Below are 27,668 nucleotides of genomic sequence, written 5' to 3'. Positions count from 1 at the left end.
TACAGAACCCATGGGATGGTTAAACAACAAGAGGCAATAAAAAGGTTTACACGGGGGGCTTAATCTAAAAAGAAACCTGTTGAACGGGGCCCTGCTGCACGTCTGCGCCTTTGTCTCCGTTGTGCCATATCCTGGAAGGGTATCTCACGAACGTTGTCTGTGGAAAGAAGAAAACTCATAGGAGGTTACAACGTTAGTACGCGATGGATAAAAGTGTAAGCCGTTGGCCTGCCAATAAGGTTAAGCCAAGTGTGGGGCTTTATTAGGTAGTTATAGCCCCTGGTATGCGCTATAGGATTACATATACGGTGCCCTGGTTCGATCTGGGCTACCAAACTCGTCTAACCGTGTCCATGGTCTTAACGACCGGTCATATTTTTTTGATGTTGGAGGTCGCTTATAGTCTGGCCGCGAGGGCCGTCGCGTATTCCTCTGCGCATGACGAGCGCTCTGTTATTCCACTGACGGTGATGACACCACGTGGACCGGGCATCTTAAGCGTAAGGTAGCCATAGTGCGGCAATGCGTTGAAGCGGGCGAAGGACGTTCTTCCGAGCACTGCGTGATAGTCGCTTTGGAAGGGTGCGATGATGAAGAGTAGTTCTTTGCTTCTGGAGTTGCCTGCAGAGCCGAATGTTACCTCCAGTATAACGGAGCCCCTGCTGTAGGCTTGAACGCCTGGTATCACCCCTTCAAAGGTGGTGCTGCTTTGGCTGATTCTAGATGGGTTTATCCCCATCCTGCGGACAGTGTCCTCGTATATTAAATTGAGACTACTGTCGCCGTCCATAAGGACCCGGGTGAGACGGTATCCGTTGATCATTGGGTCAAGCACCAAGGCTTCTGGTCCGCCGTGCCGAATATTAGTCCGGCCATCCAAGTGATCGGATAAGACATCCAGTAGTTAGGTGTGGGTATGATGGGCTCTGTATCATGCGCGTCTCTATGCGCATGTTCGTGCCCCCTCACGGATGTATGAGTCGCGTGGATCATGTTTACTGTTTTGACCTCTGGCGGGAATTTTTTCTGTCCCGCAGTGTTCGGCTGGCGAGGTTCATCCTCATCCTCACTTGGTGTTTCCCTTCCCTTGTGTTCGGCATTCAATTTGCCATCCTGCTTGAAGACCCAACACTCTTTGTGCGTGTGGTTTGCAGGTTTGTCAGGGGTGCCATGGATTTGGCACAATCTGTCTAGGACTCTATTCAGTCCGGACAGTCCCTCTTTACTGCCTTTAGATGGCTTATTTTGCTGATTAGGTCGAGAGCCCCTGAATCTGGCATTAACCGTTGTGTTATCCGGGCTCTCTTCCTTGTTTTGGCGTTTATTTTTATTACGCCGTGGCTTCCCGTTGCCATCCCTTATTTCGGATGTGCTGGGGTCGCTGGTGCCTTTACGGGCTAGCCAGCTATCTTCTCACGCGCAAAAGCGGGTCATAAGGCTTGTTAGGGCTGCCGTTGTCCTTGGCTTTTCTTGGCCGAGGTGTCTGGCGAGCCACTCATCACGGATGCTGTGTTTGAATGCCGCTAGGGCTTCGGAATCCGGACAAGCAACGATTTGATTCTTCTTAGTGAGGAATCTGTTCCAAAGCTTTCGGGCGGACTCTCCGGGCTGTTGGATTATGTGACTTAAATTGTCATCATCCGGAGGCCGGACATAAGTCCCTTGAAAACTGGCCCTGAAAGCGTCCTCGAGTTCCTCCCAACTCCCAATTAAATTTTCGGGGAGGCCTTTCAACCAGTGTCTGGCTGGTCCCTTTAGCTTGAGGGGGAGGTATTTGATGGCGTGAAGGTCATCCCCATGAGCCATATGTATGTGCAGGATAAAGTCCTCGATCCAGACCCCTGGGTCTGTCGTTCCGTCGTATGCCTCTATGTTCACAGGTTTGAAGCCCTGTGGGAATTTATGGTCCATTACTTCATCAGTAAAGCACAGGGGGTGAGCAGCCCCTCTGTATTTGGACGTACTATGGCATGTTGTCGGCTGTTGATGTGTTCGGTGTTTATTCCGAACTGGTGTTTGGTTGTCATAACTGTTTTGACGACCACAGTTCCCCGCCGCGGTGTGTCCTTTAGATCCGTAGATGGACCTAGCTGCGCCAGCTTTCTTGTCCAGGTGCTCACGTAGATCGTGCGCGTCTTCGGTAGTTGCTTTATTGCGGTTATGAAGTGGTACGTCTTGTCTCCTGGTCGTGTTATTCTTTGGTGGAACGGCCTCATCGTCGAATTCTGGCAGTAGCTTACGTTTTGGGTAGCTCTTTGTGTGGCGATCGTCGCCATATCTTTCTTCAGTGTCTAGCACTTTGTTCCATCTACGATTGAGCGTTTCCTGTGCGGCTTTAAGCCGTTGCTTCTGCCTCTTCAGACTTCTCGCTTTGGTCATATGCTTTCTGTGGAGGTTCTCTTGTTCCACGCGTTCTTCCGGGATGATGAATGCGTCGTCGTTTGGACTGTCTTCTTGTGCTGGGGCGGTTTGATGAACTTTTCCTTCTGGATCATTGTCTTCGGGTGTCTGCTTCGAACTATGCTCGGCGTGACCTGGTTCGTCCTGCTCCATCGCTGGTTCCGTTTGGTCGTTGTTGCCTTCGGGGTTGACTGGAGTATCCATCCTTCTGGCGCTCTTGCTGATATTTTTACTATTGCTGGATTTGGAACGGCGTCTGCGTCGTCGCTTTGGTTTTTGCCCAAGGGTTTTATCTTCCGGATTGTCGCCGCCGTCTTCCTTGGGCGTATCCACCATGTATATGTCATGTGACGAGGCGGGAATCCGGTACCCCATAAATTCTGAGTCTTCTCTTGCATCGTCGTCCATACCGTCGATGCCTTCGGAGTCGAAGTCAAGTACGTCTGTTAAATCATCGACCGTGGCTATCAAGTGGGTGGTGGGTGGGTAACGAATTTCTTCATCGCATGCTTCCCACTCGAGCCGGACATAGTTCGGCCCGGAATTCTCTGTCAAAGAGAGAAATTTAAATGAGTTTAGTATGTCGCCAAAGGGCGAGTGCTGAAAGACGTCCGCCGCGGTGAACTCCATCACCGTAGCCCAACCAGGTTCGGCGGGCTCGGGGACATGCGGACTGGAACCTACAACCGGATATGAATCCGGGGGTCCGGAGTCACAGGCAACCTCAGAAGTGAGGCATGTGTTCGGCTCCATCGCCGATGAGGGTACGGCCTGCGGGGCGGGGTCCAGCCCTCCATCCTTAGGCAACGCAACCTGCCCCGGATTTAGATCCGAGGCTTCTGCAGGGGTGATATCCCGAGCATCGTCTGACAGTAGGTCTAAGCCGTGCTCATTGTGACTGTTCGGCGCTCCTGGCATTGGCCTGAATCCGTTGAAGATCAAGTCTCCGCGAATATCCGCTGTGTGGTTCAAGTTTCCGAACCTGACCTGGTGGCCGGGGGCATAGCTATCGATCTGCTCCAGGTGGCCAAGCGAATTGGCCCGCAGTGCGAAGCCGCCGAACACGAAGATCTGTCCGGGGAGGAAAGTCTCGCCCTGGACAGCGTCGTTGATGATGATTGAAGGAGCCATCGAGCCTGATAGCGACGACATAGAGGAACTCTCAATGAAAGCACCAATGTTAGTGTCAAAACCGGCGGATCTCGGGTAGGAGGTCCCGATCTGTGCGTCAAGGCTGATGGTAACAGGAAGCAAGGGACACAGATGTTTACCCAGGTCCGGGCCCTCTCGATGGAGGTAAAACCCTACTTCCTGCTTGATTAATATAGATGATATGGGTAGTACAAGAGTAGATCTACCACGAGATCGTAGAGGCTAAACCCTAAGAGCTAGCCTATGATGGTATGATCGTAATTGTGATCGGCCTTCTAAGGACCAACCTCTCCGGTTTATATAGACACCGGAGAGGGCTAGGGTTTACATGGAGTCGGTTACAAGGAAGGAAACATAATATCCGGATCACCAAGCTTGCCTTCCACGCAAAGGAGAGTCCCATCCGGACACGGGTCGAAGTCTTGAGTCTTGAATCTTCACGCTTCAATAGTCCGGACGTTGTACACAGTCCGGCTGTCCGGATACCCCCTAATCCAGGACTCCCTCACCTGCTCCTTCTTCTACCCTGCTTTTTTACTTCTTCAACCCCCATGACCTTCAACGAGAATTGAAGTCTGCTGGCAATGGGTATGCAGTGCACGTCCTGATTGTTTGGAGTTCCGGGATGCCAGTGGGCTCTAGAATCTACTCGACATCCACGAACAGGCAAAAACACATGAGTGACAACGAGGTTGCTAACTTTTTACATTTGGGAGCGAGACGGTCTAGTGCACAACAATTTTTGTTATTTGCAGGAGAGGGGAGAAACAACAGAAAAAAGAAAATGTAAAATTGTTATGCAGTGCACTTTTGTTTTTCACATATGTGTATCTATGTTGTTGTGCAGCTGGCTGGTCTCTAGGAGTCGTCACCGGCGGCCTAATCGGCCTGGCTATGGAGGGCGGCCTCTTCCATCGCAGTGAAGGTCAAACAGCGATGACGACGCCCGTGTAGTTCAGAAAATGCAGTGCTCCGGTGCACTTTGCGGGTCGCCCAGCTCATCTATGCAGTTTAGAAAAATGCAATGCTCCGGTGCACTTTGCGGGTCGCCCGGCTAATGTGTGAAGTTCAAAAAATGTTACTTTTTTAAGATTGTTTTGTTCGTGTGTTTCTGTGTTTCAAAACTTGGTCCTGCAGTGCATTTTGCCCCCTGATGTGGTTCACTTTCGAGAGTGATACTGTTCACTTGCGCCCAATGTGAAGTGCGAAAAAATGTTAGGAAAAGAACAACAAAAGTAATGTGATTCACTCTGATATATGTCGCTGTTCACTTGCCCTAGTCTCTGCGGTCCCCTCTCGTCCATAAAAAAAAGTTAAAATGGACAACAAAAACTCGTATGAGAAAAATAACATTCGACAAAAGAAATTATGCAGCTCGCTTGCCTGTCAGATGCAGTGCGGTTGATCGTATGATGTTGTTCATCCCGTAAGTGCAAAAAAATTATTACGGAAGCGAAAAAAAGTAATGCGGTTCACTTCTTGAGAGTGTTGTGGTTCATTTACACCCGATGCGAAGTGCACTCTACTTTTTTGTTCTTGAAAAAAATTACATTTGAATAAAAGAAACCATGCAGTTCTCTTACCCGTATGATGTAGTGCGGTTTTCAGTCGGATGAAGTACCCACGTCGATTTGGGTGTCGCGAAAAATATAGTGTCCACATTTCGATAAATTCGAAATTCCTCTTAAACCGTAAAGAATTAGAGAGAGTGTTCTCCATGAAAGAGTTGCGTCTCGTCGATATCTTTCCAACGGCGTATCGTTTGAATCATTCGGACCAGCGGTTTGCAAAAATTTCGCAAAAAATGGCCGCTACCACTCGTCATCCGCCGCACGATTTTCAAAGTTAACTCAAAAGCGTAAGGAATCTTAAAAATATTTCAACATATGAAAGTTGCGCCTCGTTTCAAAAACTGTAGCGAAAACAGTACTAAAATTTTGAATTTTTTTGAAAAACACAATTCCGCGATTTAATAAATTTAAAACTGCTCTTAAACCGTAACGAATTAGAGAAAAAATTATATATAAAAAAGATGCGCCTCGGCGATATCTATCCAACGACGTATCATTTGCTTCATTCCGACAAGCGTTTTAAAAAAACGTGAAAAAACGCTCGCTGCCACTCGTCATCCGCCACACCATTTTCAAAATTGCTCTTAAACCATGTGGAATCTTGAAAAGTGTTCAACATGTCAAAGTTGCGCCTAATCCATAGCTTTTCAACGGTATATTACACGCCTCGTTCCGATAAACGGTTAAAAAATAGAGCGAAAACAGTACCAAAAAAACAACGCATGTAGTTTTTTCTGACGGGAAGTTCACTCGTGTAAGTACTGCAGCACACTTGGTTCAAAGAATGACGTGTACTTGCGTTGAGCGTGCAGTGCAGAAGTGTTATCAGAATAGTTATTCTACTAATATTATCAGAATAGACCGTCTGTATATATATATATATATATATTATGAATTTCATTTTCTATCTGTTTTTGTCTACTAATTTGTATCTAGCTGTTATCATCCACATATACAGAATGGAAATCATATATACACACATTGAAACAGAACATATAAGAACGGAAAACATAGTACACACATTGAAACAGAGCAATAAACAGAGCAATATTATGATTGTTGTGAAACATAGCGACCCACGTCGAAACGACTCAACAAAATAAAATGCGTCCATGAGACCATGACCAGCAGTCCTTGCCTACGGTAGCTCTTGGCTCTGCCTGAACTCGTGCAGGCGTTCGTCCAAGCGGTTGACACACTCGTGGTACATCTGGAGCATGATCTCGAGCTCCAAATTGGCTATTTCATCGGAGATCACCATCTCGAGGATGCGACGGCCATGTTCCTCTATTGAGCCCAGGTGGACACCTGGGCCAAGGAGGCGGTCGAGCCTAGCGACCAGCGTGTTGTCATCGAGCGAGCCGCAGACAACGCGAACGGCACAACCCATGCGAATGGCACGGTGGGAGTCCGGTGCAAGTATGGTGTGGACGGCCTCTGTTGCAAGTACGATGCAGAGGGCCACTGCCCACTCCTGGCGAGGAATGGGGGTACTGACGGGACGTGTACCCAGCTGCGACGCCCTGTCGACAGCAGGCAAGCGCCGATGGATCCGCTCTTGCTGTGCGGCGCGACGCGCCTCTCTCTCTGCGGCGCTCCAACGGTCTCGCCGTGCGGCGAGCCGCAGCCTATCAGCGTGGACGCGCTTAGCTTGCTCTGCGGTGTGCCATCGATCATGTTGTGCGGCGAGCTGTAGCCTCTCGGTGCTGACATGTCTATCTTGATCCGCGGCGCTAAAGCACCATGCGCCAAGGGTCTACTCAACCATGGCGATGACACGCATCATGACGTCGTCCATCACGTTGTCGGGGAGCGCCTCGGTCTCGATGGGCCGTGGCGCCTTCTCATTTTCCTCGTCGACAAGGTTGATGGCAGAGGCAGCATTTTGGTGGGTTAGCATGCTTGGAAAAGGTGGATGTGTTACAGGTTGCGCTTATTGCCTCCGTTCGTCGCGCCCCGCCTAGGTTTATGCGCGATATTGCTGAGTGACGGGAAACCGGTGAAGAAATGGCGGGAAATGGTGGCGTGTTCATAAAACCCATCAATTAATGGAAACTTGGCATAGATGGAACATCGAGCTAGCACAAGAAGTAGATGATGATCAGATGATCATTTATCCTAGTTAATTATGCATGTAATAGTTTACTTTGGTGTGTGGAAATGTCATGTGTGTACTAGCCACCTTTGTAATTGGATGTTTGTCGCGTATTACACACATCTAGTTTATGTGAAACATTTCTGTTCTCTTGGCTCAACACAAACATTTATCGCAATGAACCATATGCCGTATATCGCAAACACCTTGACCTGGCTGACCGTTTCTTTTGTGTTGCCTAATCACAAACAGTTCATCCCAGTGAATTGTATGCCGTATATCACACACACCTTCATCTGACTGCCCGTTTCTGTTGTTCCGCCTCATCACAAACAGTTCATCCAAGTGAATTGTATGTCGTACATCGCACATGCCTTCATCTGGCTGCCCGTTTCTTTTGTTCTGCCTCATCGCAAACAGTTTATTCTAACTGAACCGTATGCACACGCAACTAAAATCTGAACCGTGTTTGATGTATCCTTCATCGCAAACATTTTGCATCTTTTTGACGGTTTTTTACATCATCATTTGTGATTAATGCATCGCACGCAGTTTCGTCAAAGGGTCTCTGATTGTAGTGTCACGTTAGCAGCATCCTGCAGTAATGATTGCTTGCCCCCCCCTCGTGTTAGTAGGAGGGGAGTCCTAAGCTATGAATGCATGCTCCCCCTCACGGAGGTTCACCTAGCAAAGTGCGATGTAGCAGTCCCCCCCCCCCACACACGCACTTTTAGTCAGCGGGCTGGGGAGAGCATCGCACCAAGATGTATTGTAAAACAGACCAAGAATAATCCACCTTGGTCGTACAACCTCTCTCTTGTTGTTGGTCAAAGTGATGGTCGTCCATGCGACCCCAGAGATGGGCTAGCTCGCCAATAATCACGCAAGTAGCTAGTCCCCGAAGACAACCACTGCGTGCGCGTGGCCGAGACATATGTATGGAGAGGTGTGTTTGAATACACAATGGAACAACTTTGATGTGGCACCGTGCTTTCAAACTAGAAATCCCCAATGGAACGAGGGTTAGTTGACGATGCATATGTAAGTCACGCCACACTTTAATCCGATGATGGGGATTCATGCATGCATGCATGCATAGTATGCGCTCAAACTTAATTAGGTCTGAATCTCACAGTGACCTATACTACGATAACACAAACCAAAGGAAGAATCCGCCATGTGTAACTGATATGTCTCCAATGTATCTATAATTTTTTATTGTTCCATGCTATTATATTACCCGTTTTGGATGTTTATGGGCTTTACTTTACACATTTATATCATTTTTGGGACTAACCTACTAACCGGAGGCCCAGCCCGTATTGCTGTTTTTTTTTGCCTATTTCAGTATTGCGAAGAAAAGGAATATCAAACGGAGTCCAAATGCAATGAAACCTTCGGGAGCGTGATTTTCGGAACGGACGTGATCCGGAGGACTTGGAGTGCAAGTCAAGAAGCAGCCGAGGCGGACACGAGGGTGGAGGGCGCGCCCACCCCTACAGGGCGCACCCCCTATCTCATGGGCCCCTCGGGCGGCCACCAACCTAATTCTTCCTCCTATATATAGCCACGTTCCCCGAGAACATCAGAACAAGCCACGAAAACCTAATTCCACCGCCACAACCTTCTGTATATGCGAGATCCCATCTTGGAGCCTTCGCTGGCACTCCGTCGGAGGGGGAATCAACCATGGAGGGCTTCTACATCAACACCATATCCCCTCCGATGAGTTGTGAGTAGTTTACCACAGACCTTCGGGTCCATAGTTATTAGCTAGATGTCTTCTTCTCTCTTTTTGGATCTCAATACCATGTTCTCCTCGATCTTCTTGGAGATCTATTCGATGTAACTCTTTTTGCGGTGTGTTTGTCGAGATCCGATGAATTGTGGGTTTATGATCAAGTTTATCTATGAGAAATATTTGAATCTCCTCTGAATTCTTTTATGTGTGATTAAGTTATCTTTAAAAGTCTCTTCGAATTATCAGTTTGGTTTGGCCTACTAGATTGATCTTTCTTGCAATGGGAGAAGTGCTTAGCTTTGGGTTCAATCTTGCGGTGTCCTTTCCCAGTGACAACAGGGGCAGCAAGGCACGTATTGTATTGTTGCCATCGAGGATAAAAAGATGGGGTTTATATCATATTGCAGGCAGGAGTCGGTCTACTTATCGCGGACGTGATGCCTATATACATCATCATGCCTAGATAATCTCATAATTATTCGCTTTTCTATCAATTGCTCGACAGTAATTTGTTCACCCACCGTAATACTTATGCTATCTTGAGAGAAGCCACTGGTGAAACCTATGGCCCCCGGGTCTATCTTTTATCATATAAGCTTTCAATCTACTTTTATTTGCATCTTTACTTTTCCAATCTATAAAATACCAAAAATATATTTATCTTATCATACTATCTTTATCAGATCTCACTTTCGCAAGTGGCCGTGAAGGGATTGACAACCCATTTATTGTGTTGGTTGCAAGTTATTTGTTTGTTTGTGTAGGTGCGTGGGACTGTTGAGGAGCCTCCTACTGGATTGATACCTTGGTTCTCAAAAACTGAGAGAAATACTTACGCTAGTATTGCTGCATCACCCTTTCCTCTTCAAGGAAAACCAACGCAAGCTCAAGACGTAGCAAGAAGGATTTCTGGCGCCGTTGCCGTGGAGGTCTTCGCTCAAGTCAAGACATACCAAGTACCCATCACAAACTCATCTCCCTCGCATTTACATTATTTGCCATTTGCCTCTCGTTTTCCTCTCCCCCACTTCACCCTTGCCGTTTTATTTGCCCTCTTTTTCCCAATCTCTTCTTTCTTTCGCTTGCTCTCTTCTTCCTCACTTTTGTTTGCCTTTATGTCTGAAATTGGGGAGATTATCGTTGATATGGACAATAATGATAACATGGAAAATTCTGATGCTCCTGCTGAAGAACCCCCTATCTTGCATACTAACAAGTTTCGAATCGGTAGTGGTAACATTATTGGAAAAGGTGTTATTCAAGATTTCTTTACTTGTGCCGGTGCTTTACCTTCCGTGGGTGGTTCTATTCTTCATAGAACTAGTAGTCTTGCGGATGCTATCGCTATGCTTTTAGTTGAGCTTGAAAGACAATTTATGCATATGCATCCTTGCATACAAAGAATTTTCCTGGAATTTTCTAATATTGAGCATTCTTCCGTTAAGCGCGTTGTTACTATCTTTTTGGCTCATGAGTTTAGATTTATAATAAGAGAGGCCAAAGAAATCTTTGCGCACTATAGGGTGGACACCGGTCATCCTCCCATAGAAGCGATCCTCGTCGATCAAGAGGAAATTAGGCATTTTCATTCTTTGGACTATGTTGCTTTCAATGAAAACCTTAGAAAAAAGGTTCCTACCAATGTCCTAGTTGATAGAATTTCCGAACTTAATAATGATTTTGCTCTTCGAAATAATGAGCTAGGATACTCTCTTGAGTATAGGCTCATTAAATTCTGCCAAAAGAATGCTTATAATGATGAATTACTTATGCAATATGTAGGGCCAAAGGAGGAACCCATTCCTCCTGTGATTGGTCTTGGGGACTTTTGTCTCATTAAATTTAGCCCTTTTTGATTACTTTTGCTTGCCTCAAAGAAAACTTGTTGCTGAACGTAGAGAATATGAGATGAGTTTTCAAGATCTATCTTATTATTATGGCACTAGTTAGATCTGTCCTTGCTTTTATGCCTAGCTAGGGGCGTTAAACGATAGCGCTAGTTGGGAGGCAACCCAATTTTATTTGTGTTTTTTTGTTTTTGTTTCTGTTTAGTAATAAATCTTGCATCTACCTTCTGTTTAGATGTGTTTTTATATTTTAATTAGTGTTTGTGCCAAGTAAAACCTATAGGATAACCTATGGTGATAGTTAATTTGATTCTGCTGAAAAACAGAAACTTTGCATGCACGAATTTAGTTTTGTTAATTCACAGAAATGTGATTTTGCGTTGATTCGTTTTGCTGTAGGTCAATAGACAAATTGCACAGGACTTCCTATTTTTGTAGGATTTTTAGAGTTCCATAAGTATTCGTGGGTTACAGATTGCTACAGACTATTCTGTTTTTGATAGGTTCTGTTTTTCGCGTGTTGTTTGCTTATTTTGATGCATCTATGGATAGTATTAAGTGGTATGAACCATAGAGAACTTGAAATACAGTAGGTTTAACACCAATATAAATAAAGAATGAGTTCATTACAGTACCTTATGTGGTGGTTTTACTTTCTTTCACTAACGGAGCTTATGAGATTTCCTGTTGAGTTTTGTATTGTGAAGTTTTCAAGTTTTGGGTAAAGATTTTGATGGACTATGGAATAAGGAGTGGAAATAGCCTAAGCTTGGGGATGCTCAAGTCACCCCAAGATATTCAAGAATAGCCAAAAGCCTAAGCTTGGGGATGCCCCCGGAAGGCATCCCCTCTTTCGTTTTCGTTCATTGGTAACTTTACTTGGAGCTATATTTTTATTCGCCACATGATATGTGTTTTGCTTGGAGCGTCTTCTATGATATTAGTTTTTGCTTTTTAGTTTTCCACAATCATCCTTGCTGTACACACCTTTTGGGAAGAAGCCCACTTGATTAGAATTTACTAGAATATGCTATGTGCTTCACTTATATCTTTTGAGCTTGATAGTTTTTGCTCTAGTGCTTCACTTATATCTTTTAGAGCACGGCGGTGGCTTAATTTTGTAGAAATTGCTAGTATCTCATGCTTCACTTATATTATTTTGAGAGTCTCTTAGAACAGCATGGTATTTGCTATGGTTATAAAATTGGTCCTAGAATGGTAGGCATCCAAGTTGGGTATAATAAAAACTATCATAGAAAGTGAATTGGATGCTATGATCAATTTGATACTTGATAATTGTTTTGAGATATTAGAGGTGGTAATATTAGAGTCATGCTAGTTGGGTGATTATGGATCTAAAGAATACTTGTGTTGAAGCTTGTGATTCCCATAGCATGCACGTATGGTGAACCGCTTTGTGATGAAGTTGGAGCACAATTTTATTTATTGATTGTCTTCCTTATGAGTGGCGGTCGGGGACGAGCGATGGTCTTTTCCTACCAATCTATCCCCCTAGGAGCATGTGCGTAATACTTTGTTTTTGATGACTTGTAGATTTTTGCAATAAGTACATGAGTTCTTTATGACTAATGTTGAGTCCATGGATTATACGCACTCTCACCCTTCCACCATTGCTAGCCTCTCTTGTGCCGTGCAACTTTCGCCGGTACCATACACCCACCATATACCTTCCTCAAAACAGCCACCATACCTACCTATTATGGCATTTCCATAGCCATTCCGAGATATATTGCCATGCACCTTTCCACCGTTCCGTTTATATGATGCGCATTATCATTGTAATAATCTCTTTGCATGATCATGTAGTTGACATCATATTTGTGGCATGGACACCTTCATAATTTTCATACATGTCGCTCTTGATTCATTGCATATCCCGGTACACCGCCGGAGGCATTCATATAGAGGCATATCTTGTTCTAAGTACTGAGTTGTAATCTTGAGTTGTAAGTAAATAAAAGTATGATGATCTTCATTATTAGAGCATTGTCCCAGTAAGGAAAGGATGATGGAGACTATGATTCCCCCACAAGTCGGGATGAGACTTCGGACTTTACAAGAAAAAAAAGAAAAAAAAGGCCAAAAAAGAGAAAGACCCAAAAGAAAAAAAAAGAAAAAAAAGAAAAAAATGAGAGAAAAAGAGAGAAGGGACAATGCTACTATCCTTTTTACCACACTTGTGCTTCAAAGTAGCACCATGATCTTCATGATAGAGAGTCTCCTATGTTCACTTTCATATACTAGTGGGAATTTTTCATTATAGAACTTGGCTTGTATATTCCAATGATGGGCTTTCTCAAAATGCCCTAGGTCTTCGTGAGCAAGCGAGTTGGATGCACACCCACTTAGTTTTCTTTTGTTGAGTTTTCATACATTTATAGCTCTAGTGCATCCGTTGCATGGCAATCCCTACTCGCTCACATTGATATCTATTAATGGGCATCTCCATAGCCCGTTGATACGCCTAGTTGATGTGAGACTATCTTCTTCCTTTTTGTTTTCTCCACAACGACCATTCTATTCCACATATAGTGCTATGTCCATGGCTCACGCTCATGTATTGCGTGAAAGTTAAAAAAGTTTGAGATTTCTAAAGTATGAAACAATTGCTTGGCTTGTCATCGGGGTTGTGCATGATTAAATACTTTGTGTGATGAAGATAGAGCAACATCCAGACTATATGATTTTGTAGGGATAACTTTCTTTAGCCATGTTATTTTGAGAAGACATGATTGCTTTGATTAGTATGCTTGAAGTATTATTATTTCTTATGTCAATATGAACTTTTATTTTTGAATCATTTGGATCTGAACATTCATGCCACAATAAAGAAAATTACATTGAGAATTATGCTAGGTAGCATTCCACATCAAAAATTCAGTTTTTATCATTTACCTACTCGAGGACGAGCAGGAATTAAGCTTGGGGATGCTTGATACGTCTCCAACATATCTATAATTTTTTATTGTTCCATGCTATATATACCCGTTTTGGATGTTTATGGGCTTTACTTTACACATTTATATCATTTTGGGGACTAACCTACTAACCGGAGGCCTAGCCCGTGTTGCTGTTTTTTTGCCTATTTCAGTATTTCGAAGAAAAGAAATATCAAACAGAGTCCAAATGCAATGAAACCTTCGGGAGCGTGATTTTTGGAACGAACATCATCCAGAGGACTTGGAGTGCAAGTCAAGAAGCAGCCGGGGCGGCTACGAGGGTGGAGGGCGCACCCACCCCTACAGGGCGCGCCCCCTATCTCGTGGGCCCCTCGAGCGGCCACCGACCTACTTCTTCCTCCTATATATAGCCATGTACCCCGAGAACATCAGAACAAGCCACGAAACCTAATTCCACCGCCGCATCCTTCTGTATCTGCGAGATCCCATCTTGGAGCCTTCGTCGGTGCTCCGCTGGAGGGGGAATCGACCACGGAGGGCTTCTACATCAACACCATAGCCCCTCCGATGAGTTGTGAGTAGTTTACCACAGACCTTCGGGTCCATAGTTATTAGCTAGATGGCTTCTTCTCTCTTCTTGGACCTCAATACCATGTTCTCCTCGATCTTCTTGGAGATCTATTCGATGTAACTCTTTTTGCGGTGTGTTTGTCGAGATCCGATGAATTGTGGGTTTATAATCAAGTTTATCTATGAGAAATATTTGAATCTCCTCTGATTTCTTTTATGTGTGATTAAGTTATCTTTGCAAGTCTCTTCGAATTATCGGTTTGGTTTGGCCTACTAGATTGATCTTTCTTGCAATGGGAGAAGTGCTTAGCTTTGGGTTCAATCTTGCGGTGTCCTTTCCCAGTGACAGCAGGGGCAGCAAGGCACGTATTGTATTGTTGCCATCGAGGATAAAAAGATGGGGTTTATATCATATTGCATGAGTTTATCCCTCTACATCATGTCATCTTTCTTAATGCGTTACTCCGTTCTTTATGAACTTAATACTCTAGATGCATGCTGGATAGTGGTCGATGTATGGAGTAATAGTAGTAGATGCAGGCAGGAGTCGGTCTACTTGTCACGGACGTGATGCCTATATACATGATCATGCCTAGATAATCTCATAATTATTCGCTTTTCTATCAATTGCTCGACTGTAATTTGTTCACCCACCGTAATACTTATGCTATCTTGAGAGAAGCCACTAGTGAAACCTATGGCCCCCGGGTCTATCTTTTATCATATAAGCTTTCAATCTACTTTTATTTGCATCTTTACTTTTCCAATCTATAAAATACCAAAAATATATTTATCTTATCATACTATCTCTATCATATCTCACTTTCGCAAGTGGCCGTGAAGGGATTGACAACCCCTTTATTGTGTTGGTTGCGAGTTCTTTGTTTGTTTGTGTAGGTGCGTGGGACTTTTGAGGAGATTCCTACTGGATTGATACCTTCGTTCTCAAAAACTGAGGGAAATACTTATGCTACTATTGCTGCATCACCCTTTCCTCTTCAAGGAAAACCAACGCAAGCTCAAGATGTAGAAGTAACCTATCTCGTAGTCGGTCAAAGTGATCATGGATGTCCACGCGGGCCCATGAATATATAGGCTTGTCGCCGATAACCACGCGAGGGAGTGTACCGTTTGAAGACAACCACTACATGCATATGTATGGAGGTGATGCATGCATGCATGTTTGAATACCATTTAATAACATTGATGTGGCACGTGCTTCAACCCACTAGGGATCAAACCCTAGATCTGATGCTTTGGTACCTCATAAAGGTGGAATATTTTTTAGTGGTAGGCGATGTTTCTTTCGGTAGCTAGGTGGCTGTGGTGACTTCGTCAATTTCAGGACCCGACGACTTAATCTTTTAGAAGTGGAAATATGTGTATGCTCATAGGGATCAGTGAACGTGTTCGTGGGTGTCTACATCCATACTGTGATTTAGAAAAGACAACGCAATATCTTTGCCTCGTTTTAGAATAGATATATACTATGATGTTATCTTAGAAATGACACGTAAGATAAATGTGAAGAGAGAAAAAGCTTGTCTTCTAGCAACAATATCTCTTACCATTTGTTATAGACATGTAACTACGGGATAGTATAAGACCAGAAAATAGCCCAGTGTATATACCGTTTCACTGTTTTCTCTAGAACATATGGCATATTTAAGATAAGACTGCCTTAATAACTACTTGCAAGTCAAATTATAAGATATTTTAGATATTTTAATATAAATTACATACGTACTAAAATGGATCCACAAGCAAACTAAAACATGTCTATATACCTCCGATTTAAAAACAAAAACATCTTACATTATCAGTGAACTTTTTTGTTTCTAAATCGTGAACAGAGGGGACAAACCAACATATGTGGATGGATGGTTAAGAAGACATCGGTATCCATAGACCACGACAGTTCTGTTGAGAGGAGAATAACTTAATATTATTGGGAGGCCAAAGCCAACATATATATGAGTACAAGAGGATGCCAAGAGACTAGAATGTAAAAGACCAAAGGACATCACTAATATAACTCTAACCCCCCCCCCTCAAACTCATGGTGGATTCACAACACTGAGTTTGGAGAGGTGAAATCCATGTTGCGCTCTAGTCTGGGCCTTCGTGAAGAAGTCTGCTAGCTGTAACTCCGAAGGCACATACTGAAGAGCAATAACATGATCCTGCACAGCAGCACGCACATAAGAAGCATCGACACCAATATGCTTGGTAAGCTCATGCTTCACATGATCCCGCGCAATACTGATAGCACCAGTACTATGTGACAAGAGGGTGGTAGGTGTAGTAACAGAAACACCAAAATCCTCCAATAACCATCGTAACCAAGTAACCTCTGCCGTCAGGAGAGCCATAGCTCGCAATTCAGCCTCTGCACTCGAATGGAAAACTGCAGTCTATTTCTTCGTCTTCCAGGCAATGAGAGAACCACCAAGAAAAACACAGTAGGCAGAAAGTGAACGGCGATCCATAGGATCACTAGCCCATGTAGCATCTTAATAGGCCTGGAGCTGTAACGAGCTGGAACAGGGAAAAAAGAGACGATGAGAGATCGTGCCACGAAGATATCGTAGAACACGAAGAAGGTGACTGTAGTGAATTGAAGTGGGAGCAGAAACAAACTGACTCAGAATATGGACGGGATAGGAGATATCTAGACGAGTGACAGCAAGATAGACAAGACTCCCGACAAGATGACGATAACGTGTCGGATCAGACAAAGGATCACCATGAGAAGCACGACGGTGAACATTGAGCTCCACAGGAGTCTCAGCAGTGTGCTCGTCACTAACAGTCGCATGAGTAAGAAGATCCTGGATATACTTTCTTGGGAAATAAAAAAGGCATCAGAGGTGGAGGAAACCTCAATCCCAAAAAAGTAACAAAGAGGACCAAGATCAGACATAAGGAACTGCTCACTGAGACGGGCCTTGACAAAGGCAATGTACTCAGAATCATCGCAAGTGATGATCATATCATCAACATATAGAAGAAGAAGAGTGCGGCCACGAGCAGAAAGGTGAACAAACAACGCGGGATCATGAGCACTGGGTGAAAAACTAGCTGTAGTGACCACAGAGGCAAAACGCTCAAACCAAGTGTGGAGGGCTTGCTTAAGGCCATAGAGAGAGCGACGAAGACGGCAAACCATGCCATCAGGAACTGAATACCCAGGTGGTGGCTCCATATAAACCTCCTCACGCAACTCACCATTAAGAAAAGCATTCTTAACATCAAGTTGAGACACAGACCAGTGGCGAGCAGAGGCTACGGCAAGAAGTGTGCGGACAGTGGTCATATGGGCCACAGGAGCAAAAGTCTCATCGTAATCACGACCATGCTCCTGCTGAAATCCACGAGCCACAAGACGAGCTTTATAACGCTCAAGAGAACCGTCGGAGCGAGTCTTAATCTTATAGACCCACTTACAAGTTATCCGACGAACATGGGGAGGAAGAGAAACCAGATCCCACGTGCCAGTGCGCTCAAGTGCAGCAATCTCCTCTGCCATCGCAAGCTGCCATTCAGGATGAACAAAAGCATCACGATAAGAGGTAGGCTCAACAATAGCTGAAAGACCATATTGACTAGGAGAATAGCTGTGACGCCCGGATAATCAAGCTACAGCAACCTCTGCTAATGAGGCCACGTCACCACTCTTACTGTTGTAAATCTCACGATGATTCAATCCCGTTCGAATTCAAAATTTAAAATCAAGTCAAATGGTAAAGTTTTCAAACATTAAAATTAAAATGTTCTAGAGGTGGCAAATGATGCTTAGGTAATTATGGTGGAGGATCACATTTTAAAAAAAATAATAATAATTAAAAGCACTAAACTAAATAAAACAGTGGCTTAAACAAATAATTAAATGCATTTCATAAAACATTAAACTATTTTATTAGGTATGAGAAATTCATGTGGCAATAGAGTATTTATAAATACTAATTTAGGGGCTAGTGGTATACTTAATAAAACTAAAATAAATAGAAACTAAGTTAGAAAGGAAAAATAGATAAAAGGAAAAAGCTCAAAACAAAAAGAACACACAAAAAACAGACACCCCCCCCCCCCAACTGGGCCAGACGGCCCAGCTGGCCGACCCACTTGGCCCAGCCGGCCCCTCCCTCTGGCCTATAGGGCAAACCCTAGGCCGCCCCGATTCCCCACGCCCCACTCGCCCACTCCCCCCCCCCCCGCACGACGGCCACTCCCCTCGCTCCTCTCCTCCCCCCGATTCAGGATCTGGATCGGGCGACGCCCCGACCTCGCCACTCGCCCCGATCCCCTCCTCCCGCTCCCTCGCTTGATCTGACGCGCGCCCGCGGCCAAGGTGCCCGACCCCGCTGCCTCTCCCCGGCGACCGCGCCTTCCCACCCCACGACACCGGCGCCCACCCCGGCGACGCCGGACTCCGTCAACGCCGACGCCTCCTCGCCCTCGCGCCGAACTGCCCCGACGTCGCGCCGTTGCCGCTCGCCGTCACCTTGTCGGCGTCGCCTTCCTGCCTCTCCCCCGACCGGCTGCCCCGAGCACGCCTTTGCACATCTACAGGGCCCTGTGAGCCCTCATCCCCTTCCTCTCCCCCTCCCGTCGCCGTAGGACGCCACCACCTATGCCCCTGAAACTCTCCGTCCGCTCCCGCGCGTGTGGCCTCGCCTGTCGTCCTCACCCCGCTCGCGCTGTTCGCCACCGCGGCCCGCGCCTACGCCCCAGGCCTCGTCTTCGGCCACCTCCCCGCCCGCGCTACCCAACGCGCCCCCGCCGCGCCGGCTTTCATCGCCGGAAACGGCCGGCCGGCAAGCCCCGCCGTGGCCACTGCCTCGCCCCCTGCGTGATGTGCGCCTGGGTGCGCCCCGCCCCAGCGCCCGTTAGCGCACCCGCTCCAGTGGCTAGATGGGCCACTAACAGCGGGCCCCACAGCCCCTTCCTTTTTACAAAAAAATAGGTGTTAAAAAAAAGGAATTAAAAATAATATATATAATAAATAAAATAAATAAATAGATAATAATAATTTAATTAATTAATTAATTAAGGAATAAATTAAGTTAATTAATCATAATTACATTAACCTAACTAACTAATTAGTTTAATTAAACAGTAGTTAGATTAGTTAAACACTAATTAGACTAAACAGTCAATGACTAGTGGGACCCACACGTCAGTTGACCAGTCAACACCTCTGTTGACTGCTGACGTCATGATGACGTCAGCAAATACTGTTTTGGATAATGTTGAATTTAAATAATTAATTAAATTCCAGAAATTAATAAAATCTTTAGAAAATCATATCTTTTAATCCGTAACTCGGATTAAAATATTTTCAACATGAAAGTTGCTCAGAACGACGAGACAATTCCGGATACGCAGCCCGTTCGTCCACCACACACCCCTAACATATCAAACACGCAACTTTCCCCCTCCGGTTCATCTGTCCGAAAACACGAAACACCGGGAACACTTTCTCGAATGCTTTCCCCCTTCGTCGGTATCACCTACTACCGCGTTAGAACACGTCTAGCTCTGCTTGTTGTCCTGTTATGCACTTGATTGCTATGTATTTACTGTTCTCCCCCCTCTTCTCTCCGGTAGACCCCGTGACGATGCTGATGCCCCTGTGGTTGACTACATCACCGACGACCCCTCTCTCTCTTGCCAGAGCAACCAGGCAAGCCCCCCCTTTTGTCACCAGATATCGCCTACTCTTCTCTATACTGCTTGCATTAGAGTAGTGTAGCATGTTACTGCTTTCCGTTAATCCTATTCTGATGCATAGCCTGTCATTGCTGCTACAGTCATTGATACCTTACCCGCAATCCTAAATGCTTAGTATAGGATGCTAGTGTTCCATCAGTGGCCCTACACTCTTGTCCGTCTGCCATGCTATACTACTGGGATGTGATCCCTTCGGGAGGTGATCACGGGCATACTATATACCTTACACTGTTACATTACCTGTGATATTGTTCGAAGTTGGGGGCTGAAGGGGCAGGTGGCTCCATCCCGGTAGAGGTGGGCCTGGGTTCCCGACGGCCCCCGACTGTTACTTGGTGGCGGAGCGACAGGGCAGGTTGAGACCACCTAGGAGACAGGCGGGCCTGGCCCTGTTCGGCGTTCGCGGATATTTAACACGCTTAACGAGATCTTGGTATTTGATCTGAGTTGGCTACGAGCCTATACGCACTAACCATCTACGCGGGAGTAGTTATGGGTATCCCGACGTCGTGGTATCAGCCGAAGCACTTCAGACGTCAGCGACGGAGCGGCGCGCGCCGAATTGGACTGGAACGCCACTAGGCTAGGTCTGCTTTCGGCCGCCCACGCAACGTGCAGGTGTGCTATGGGCGATGGGCCCAGACCCCTGTGCGCTTAGGTTTAGACCGGCGTGCTGGCCTCTCTGTTTTGCCTAGGTGGGGCTGCGACGTGTTGATCTTCCGAGGCCGGGCATGACCCAGGAAAGTGTGTCCGGCCAAATGGGATCAAGCGTGTTGGGTTATGTGGTGCACCCCTGCAGGGAAGTTAATCTATTCAAATAGCCGTGATCTTCGGTAACAGGACGACTTGGAGTTGTACCTTGACCTTATGACAACTAGAACCGGATACTTAATAAAACACACCCTTCCAAGTTCCACAGACAACCCGGTGATCGCTTTTCCGCAGGGCGACGAGGAGAGGATTGCCGGGTAGGATTATGCTATGCGATGCTACTGGAGATGCTACTTGGAGATGCTATTTGGAGGACTTCAATCTACTCTCTCCTACATGCTGCAAGACGGAGGCTGCCAGAAGCGTAGTCTTCGATAGGACTAGCTATCCCCCTCTTATTCTGGCATTCTGCAGTTCAGTCCACCGATATGGCCTCCTTACACATATACCCATGCATATGTAGTGTAGTTCCTTGCTTGCGAGTACTTTGGATGAGTACTCACGGTTGCTTTCTCCCCCTTTTTCCCCTTTCCTTTCTTTCTGGTTGTCGCAACCAGATGCTGGAGTCCAGGAGCCAGACGCCACCGTCGACGACGACCCCTACTACACCGGAGGTGCCTACTACTACGTGCAGCCCGCTGACGACGACCAGGAGTAGTTAGGAGGATCCCAGGCAGGAGGCCTGCGCCTCTTTCGATCTGTATCCCAGTTTGTGCTAGCCTTCTTAAGGCAAACTTGTTTAACTTATGTCTGTACTCAGATATTGTTGCTTCCGCTGACTCGTCTATGATCGAGCACTTGTATTCGAGCCCTCGAGGCCCCTGGCTTGTATTATGATGCTTGTATGACTTATTTATGTTTTAGAGTTGTGTTGTGATATCTTCCCGTGAGTCCCTGATCTTGATCGTACACATTTGCGTGCATGATTAGTGTACGATTGAATCGGGGGCATCACAAGTTGGTTTCAGAGCCGACTGCCTGTAGGAATCCCCTTTCCAACTCCTTGGCCGAAGTCGAGTCCAGTCGTTGAAAAACTTTTACTAACATGGCTGTGTGGCCCATGGGCCCACGTCGCCATCGGGAGGTATTAGGATCTTTTATTCCTCGACCTTTACTCTGGGACTCTGAGCTCTCTTCTATTCGGGTTAAATGATTTCGCTAAAAACAAAACTAACTTTAGGTTCTCGCAAGTACTTTCTCCCGGAGAGCCACTTGTTACCGATGACCGCCTGCTGCACCAGAAGATTCCGAAGATACTCTATGATGTGCTCTCGAGACTATGTGCCATCGCTTTTGCAATTCACTTCCATCGATAAATCCCTCTGGATAACTACTTACACCTATCGTTCATATTGTCATCCCCAGTTGCTCTTGTTATTACAAGATGTCCTGAAATACTCTTCGATATTCCGAGAATTCTTTACGCTTACTGCCCTGCAGTTCCTTGCTGCATGAATACCCCTACGGATAATTACTCGCGCTTGCCGAGTATCCGCTCATCCCCAGTTGTTCTTGTGTTTCACAAAAGTCTTCAAAATAATATTCGATCTTCCGAAAACCCTCTAGAGCCTTTGGCTCTTGAAATTCTTGCTTGCTTGCATTATGGTTAATCCCATAAGTCTCGTAGTCTTAATGACATTCATTGTCATTATCATTTTGAGTCTGTTGACTCAATATGTTTGCGAATACACGCAATCATCATTGATCCTTATAAATTACCTTTCTGGCTGAGCCTCCATTCTTTTAACTGGAGTTGGTTCTCGACCAATCCAATTGTTGTTGGTTGTACCCTAAGGCTATTCAACTTATCCATCCCTAATCAGAGCATTGCTTTTGATCCCTTGATTTGGAAATCATAATTCCTTTGCATTTGACAATTGAGTTAGTCAGTTGTTTCTATAATCTGATCTCCTTGCATTCTTCTTCCTCTAGTTGAGTACCGATACTCGTATCAGATCCCTTGTGGACCATCAAGTCCTTTGTTGGATTTATCTGACAACGCCCTTCATATTCAATAACCTTGCGAGCCTTTCCTCGGATATATAATGCCTTTGGTAAATTGTATCATCTGCTTTTGAACAATGCTCTACTTTCGAGCTTGTATTATTTACTCCTAAGTTGTGGTATATGTTCCTAAGATGCCCTGATGGGTTGAACCTATGCCTTCCTTAATATGTGTGAACTCGGAAGTTTTCACGAGTCATACTCATCTGGTATTGCACCAGGTAAAAAAAACACTTTCAATAACTAATGTCATTTTCGAAATACGAGAGGTGAATGAAAGGTTATGCATTGACGAAGTGGGAGTTGACCTTGAACTTTGTGTTCATGCCCATGGACATGATGTAGATCATATCATTAAAGCTTCTCTTAAATTAATTATTCCCTTGGTATAAGTTCTTATATCTGGGATTTGGCCTTTTGCAATCGTGGTTCCGACCATGTTCTCCTTTAAATACCATTTTCGATGCAAGTGTAAGCACTTGTCTTCCGTGGATCAATACCCCGGTACAACCTCTACCTTGATCTGTCGTCGAGTATTACCCCATGGTATCTCGAGATTATCTTGGAACTGCATAACTTCCTATGAGTTCTTCATCAAGTACTACATACTCACTGATTACAATTTTTCATGGGCTCTGAGTTATTAAACACTCAAAGACACCGATAACTAAACCGAGTCCGCATTACGGTTCAACAACTCTTACTAATATTCTTTACTTACGAGTTTGTACCCGATCATGTCATTCCTAGCCTGATCGGCCATATCATTACCATGCTAAATTTTAACTGTGCTACCTGGTCCTTAATCCCGGAGCACAACTTTTGACAATGAGCTAAGCTTACGTCGATCTTCCTCGTCATATCAGTTCGCCTTGAACAACAATCTTGATTTCAAGTTTGTGTCGTACCTATGGTTCCAATAACCTCTTGCTTCATCATTCTTTTGACTTGGTGTGATCGCGGATCGATTACATCTTCGTGGAATCTCTCGACAAATGTGTCATGATCACCATCTACATTCTGATGCTCTTCCAGGAATTCAATTGAATTCATGATGGGTAATACCATCCTTGCCCCTCGATGATTCCTGTTCTCATCGACCACTTTATTGCCTTCCGTTCAACACAACTTGTTCGTGTTTTGTGTAAACCTTGAGATCCCTGCTACCCAGCAGTTGATCTTCCTTACCTCGGAAGTATTACCATCTCTTTTTGTCAAGAATGTGGTGAGAATTTCACCACCTCTTAAGAATTCTTGATAACATAATACTTCTTTCCATCTTCGTACATTCCTTGGTCCCCGTATTGTTTTCAACCGGAATACCGACAATTGAGCTATGACGTGTGAATTCAAAACTTCTAGCAACCCTATTGCTTTGAAGTGAATGGGCGATAGTTCATTCTAAGTCTTTCGATAATTAAATCACCATTCTAACATTGGCCGTGCAACCCAACCCATATTTCGGGTGCACCGTTCAACCAATGTTTAATTATGTATGTTTTCCTCGAGCATATCCCATTATATCATTTGATCTAACAAATGTCATCTTCTTGTTCACATTATCGTGGAAATCCATCCGTTTGGAATTCTCAATGAATTGTCGCTGAGCCCATCAGCCACCTTCTCATCCCCTCCTTGGTTTAATGATGAACTATTGCTTCAGAAACCCGCTCCCATAGTTCATTCCTCGAGAATCTTGCAATGTCATTTTGTCGGTATGTGTTGCACCTTTTCCTCTCGGACCCCCTGAGTTTGAGGTATCATGACACCAATTGGATATGAATCTCGGTCAGATATGATGGTTGGGACAACTTTCCAAGAGTTATGATGTTGATCCTTTGGTGACCGGTAACCTGATGTCATGCCTAGCACCCCCCCCCTGGCTGGAGGACCTATCATTATGGTTTATTTGCAAGGATAACCATTCTTCTTGGAGGAAATTGTAAGACCTATGTTATAAACTGTTCCTGATGGATCCATTGAGCATCTAAAAAACCGGCCTTTGCTTGAAGACCATGTCAATGCTATCTCGAAGCATGTCTGTGATACTCTAATTTTCAACAAGAACATTTGAAGCCCAATGCTAAATGTTTCTTGCTCAATTATCCAAACACCGTTGTATGGGTAATGTCATGAAATTTCTCTCCCCTACCTAAGGAGTTTTCTACATAATATCCTGTCATGGATATCTTGCTCTACTTGTCCTTGGGAAGGATATACCCCTGTTATACATGTTTAAGCACATTTTCCTTCCCGTTGTTTTGTTCAAACTTTCTTGTAAACTACTTAACCGAGTAGTGGTAATCCCCTGCTTAGGTAAACACCTCGGTGTACCTTCCTGTCTGGTGTAACCCTATTTCTACTGTTGATGAATTCCGGTGACCACTGATGGACGAGAACTTTGCCTATTGGTCTGCCTCGTTCAACGAGTAGGAAAATAGTTCTCTTCGTCCCTCGCCCTTGGTACCGATGTTGACATTGACATAACTGACAGGCTTTCCTCTGACCTGCATTGCTATCATGATCGTGCATGATCACAACACCCTTCCTAAATTTTTTTACCCACATGGTGGGCCCATAACCCACAGTTCCACAGGATCGAAACCTGACTCTCCTGTACACCCCCTGTTTCCAAAGTTATTCCTCCCGCGTGGACTCGTATGTAATTCATGAGCCACCTTCCGATGAGATCATCAATTCTGGCATCAGACACAATAATTATTCCGTGGCTTTGAAACCATTTTCACCTTAGGTCTAGGCATTGAACGATTGCCTGGCTGCTTGAAACTTCTTATTGTACCTTCCAACTTCACTCTCGATGTGTTTTATTTGTTCAACTCGAGAGGTACTCATATGCTCCTTCATGGATTAATCCCAGATCATTAACCTTATAACATTCTGTCATTGCTGACCTGCCTCGTTACCTATTCGTAAATACGATGAAGATCCCGAAGAAAGGATGCCGACTTCATCATGATGACCTAAAGCGGAGAAATGAAGACATCAATGTATTGGACCGATCTCTTCGAGAAGAGCAAGCCAGAATGAGAAGACCCGCTAGATTCGTTACCAAACCTTCCCCCCTTTCACTACCTCTTAAATCTCGGGACGAGATTTCTTGTAGTGGAGGAGAATTGTGACGCCCGGATAATCAAGCTACAGTAACCTCTGCTAATGAGGCCACGTCACCACTCTTACTGTTGTAAATCTCACGATGATTCAATCCCGTTCGAATTCAAAATTTAAAATCAAGTCAAATGGTAAAGTTTTCAAACATTAAAATTAAAATGTTCTAGAGGTGGCAAATGATGCTTAGGTAATTATGGTGGAGGATCACATTTTAAAAAAAATAATAATAATTAAAAGCACTAAACTAAATAAAACAGTGGCTTAAACAAATAATTAAATGCATTTTATAAAACATTAAACTATTTTATTAGGTATGAGAAATTCATGTGGCAATAGAGTATTTATAAATATTAATTTAGGGGCTAGTGGTATACTTAATAAAACTAAAATAAATAGAAACTAAGTTAGAAAGGAAAAATAGATAAAAGGAAAAAGCTCAAAACAAAAAGAACACAAAAAAAACAGACACCCCCCCCCCAACTGGGCCAGACGGCCCAGCTGGCCGACCCACTTGGCCCAGCCGGCCCCTCCCTCTGGCCTATAGGGCAAACCCTAGGCCGCCCCGATTCCCCACGCCCCACTCGCCCATCCCCCCCCCCCCCCCGCACGACGGCCACTCCCCTCGCTCCTCTCCTCCCCCCGATTCAGGATCTGGATCGGGCGACGCCCCGACCTCGCCACTCGCCCCGATCCCCTCCTCCCGCTCCCTCGCTTGATCTGACGCGCGCCCGCGGCCAAGGTGCCCGACCCCGCTGCCTCTCCCCGGCGACCGCGCCTTCCCACCCCACGACACCGGCGCCCACCCCGGCGACGCCGGACTCCGTCAACGCCGACGCCTCCTCGCCCTCGCGCCGAACTGCCCCGACGTCGCGCCGTTGCCGCTCGTCGTCACCTTGTCGGCGTCGCCTTCCTGCCTCTCCCCCGACCGGCTGCCCCGAGCACGCCTTTGCACATCTACAGGGCCCTGTGAGCCCTCATCCCCTTCCTCTCCCCCTCCCGTCGCCGTAGGACGCCACCACCTATGCCCCTGAAACTCTCCGTCCGCTCCCACGCATGTGGCCTCGCCTGTCGTCCTCACCCCGCTCGCGCTGTTCGCCACCGCGGCCCGCGCCTACGCCCCAGGCCTCGTCTTCGGCCACATCCCCGCCCGCGCTACCCAACGCGCCCCCGCCGCGCCGGCTTTCATCGCCGGAAACGGCCGGCCGGCGAGCCCCGCCGTGGCCACTGCCTCGCCCCCTGCGTGATGTGCGCCTGGGTGCGCCCCGCCCCAGCGCCCGTTAGCGCACCCGCTCCAGTGGCTAGATGGGCCACTAACAGCGGGCCCCACAGCCCCTTCCTTTTTACAAAAAAATAGGTGTTAAAAAAAGGAATTAAAAATAATATATATAATAAATAAAATAAATAAATAGATAATAATAATTTAATTAATTAATTAATTAAGGAATAAATTAAGTTAATTAATCATAATTACATTAACCTAACTAACTAATTAGTTTAATTAAACAGTAGTTAGATTAGTTAAACACTAATTAGACTAAACAGTCAATGACTAGTGGGACCCACACGTCAGTTGACCAGTCAACACCTCTGTTGACTGCTGACGTCATGCTGACGTCATGATGACGTCAGCAAATACTGTTTTGGATAATGTTGAATTTAAATAATTAATTAAATTCCAGAAATTAATAAAATCTTTAGAAAATCATATCTTTTAATCCGTAACTCGGATTAAAATATTTTCAACATGAAAGTTGCTCAGAACGATGAGACGATTCCGGATACGCAGCCCGTTCG

Source organism: Triticum aestivum, chromosome 3B (assembly GCF_018294505.1).
Source record: "Triticum aestivum cultivar Chinese Spring chromosome 3B, IWGSC CS RefSeq v2.1, whole genome shotgun sequence".
Taxonomy (NCBI): Eukaryota; Viridiplantae; Streptophyta; class Magnoliopsida; order Poales; family Poaceae; genus Triticum; species Triticum aestivum.
This window is presented reverse-complemented; position numbering follows the sequence as displayed.